Source organism: Oryzias melastigma, linkage group LG18 (genome assembly GCF_002922805.2).
Source record: "Oryzias melastigma strain HK-1 linkage group LG18, ASM292280v2, whole genome shotgun sequence".
Classification (NCBI taxonomy): domain Eukaryota; kingdom Metazoa; phylum Chordata; class Actinopteri; order Beloniformes; family Adrianichthyidae; genus Oryzias; species Oryzias melastigma.
The window spans coordinates 8,082,953-8,085,188 of record NC_050529.1 but is presented as its reverse complement, the minus strand read 5'-3'; the positions used below and the strand labels follow the sequence as shown (position 1 = coordinate 8,085,188).

General features: G+C 33.7%; 1 long non-coding RNA gene across 1 annotated transcript; it reads left to right on the top strand.

Moving 5' to 3' along the window:
• The first annotated feature begins 966 nt into the window (after positions 1 to 966).
• On the top strand, positions 967 to 2,010 carry LOC118600011. Its single transcript, XR_004949576.1, has 2 exons — positions 967 to 1,134; positions 1,321 to 2,010. It is a non-coding gene; the product is annotated as an uncharacterized LOC118600011 (long non-coding RNA).
• The last annotated feature ends 226 nt before the right edge of the window (positions 2,011 to 2,236 follow it).

The following is a 2,236-nucleotide window of genomic DNA, read 5'->3' as shown; positions in this document are numbered from 1 at the left end:
TTTATCTTTTAAATGTCTTTTGTCCTTTTCAAGACATAATAGAAGCAGATAATCATTTTTTTTTAAAAACAGCAAATACTGTATCATAGATATTATTCTAGATAGCACTTAAAGACACTTTGAGTTTTTTAAGTGAGCATTTGTGAGCAAATATAGTATAGTGCCCAGAAAAAAAGACCAAAAATATATATTTTTTTCCTTTGAGAATGCTTCTAAAGAAATGTGGAGGTGGTCAGAAAGAACAGGATTACATCTGTAGATCTACAGTATAAACAGCTCATGACAGGACACTTAGACGAGCTCTGGCTTTATATGAGAGTCTGGAATTCATTGTTTCCATTAAAGCATGCATGCATAAACAAACAGTGGACTGATTGGAGATCAGATTACAATAAATTAAGTTTTTTTTTATTTTTTATTACTCAATAAAAGGGAGAAAGTAACTAGACCTGTAGTCTTTTGTTCGCAGAAATGCAAGTTTCTCAAGTTACCACTACACCTAAGTTATGAGAAATTCAACACGGTGTCTAAAATAATGACTCATCTACAATATTTTTACAGGAAGCAATTCAGATAAACAGACTAACATAACTACATGCATTCTACCCCTCCCTGCTGCCTCTAAGGGTGCTGACAGCTTTCATGTTCTCTTCCTTGTTTTGTTATAGTTTGCAGTGTAAGTGTTGAGATAATAAAGCAAATAGTTGAAGTTAACGCCTTGGTTCTCCTGCATTTTATTTACTTTTCTAAATGTGTCTGATCTCTTTTCATCCACATTAGATTTGTTGTAAATTCAACATTATTCATAAGATAAAAGTATAACTTGCTTAAAATTTTCCTAAAAACCTGTGACAGCAATGTTCAGTTAATAAAAATAAAAGTTCTTATTTGAAAATAAATTTGACAAAAATATCTCAATTCAACTAAGATCAATTTAAATGTGTTTTATTTATTTTGTTGCAGGAGCACTTTTTAGTGTTTCTTTTGCTCAAACTCGTCAGTTCTACTTTGTGAGCACTGAGCTGAACTGGACAGACGCTCAGAGTTTCTGCAGACGTGAATACTCTGATCTGGCCACCATAGAGAACACAGTTGATGTTGATGCTGTTCTGAATACCACATCAGATTGCACAGGTGAGTTTTTTTTTATATATAAATCTACACATGTAGTTTTCAACACATGTAATGAACATACAGGCATACATAAAAAGTAGTGCAGAAAGGTGATGTACTAGATTCACCCAAAAAATAAATGACTAAAATACTTTCTTAATAAGATGGTTGGTGCCTTAAAAATCTTAATTGTCCAATTGTGAACAGGCAAGGTTTGGATTGGTCTACACGATGACTTGGAGAACAGCTGGAAGTGGTCCTTAAATGACAGCAGCTTCTATGTGGAAGGAGAGCAAACCTTCAAGAACTGGCAGTTAAACCAACCTGACAATCTGAATGGACAACAGTACTGTGTCGCATTACAAAGTGGAAACTCATCCCGAGACAACTGGGATGATCGCGAGTGCAGTGAAGAACATGAATTTGTGTGCTACAATGGTAAGGGTTTTTAAACATTTGTCCATATTCTCCAAAAGGTTTATATAACATTGAAAACTCACAATGTTCATCACAAATTGTGACTTTATAGTAATGCACACTTTCTGTTAAACTAAGTTCCGTGTAATTGTCTTAAGTTTTCCAAAGAATGTAACACAAAAACAACAGGAAAGATCAAACCAAGAAACATCTTCCATGGTTGTTTTGGTCCTCATTAGTCCACACTGTTTCTAATTTCTTTGGCTACATTTAAATAATAGTCAATGCATGTGACCAACAGTACATCAACATTACATTAAAAGACTTTGGTGTAGCATTGAGCAGGCAGTTGTTGACGGTTCAAAGGAAAACTACCTCACTGAAAGTTCATTCAAATAAAAGCCCTGTCTTTCAGATTGACTATCAGCTTTGACCTCTTGTCTTATTATGTGATTTTTTTTTTTTTTTTTTTAATGAAAATAACTCCAATAAAATGCTGGTTATTCTTAACCATTTACAGGTACAGTGAAAGGAATTTCCTCATTTGTTGTTGTTGACACAACACTAAACTGGACTGAAGCTCAGAGATACTGCAGGAAGAATTTTGTTGATTTAGCCAGGTAAGATGAACTAAACCCATTAATAATGTATATGGCACCAACAGTCATATTAATTAAACAAAGAAACTTCTGTCCTTTTCTATTGG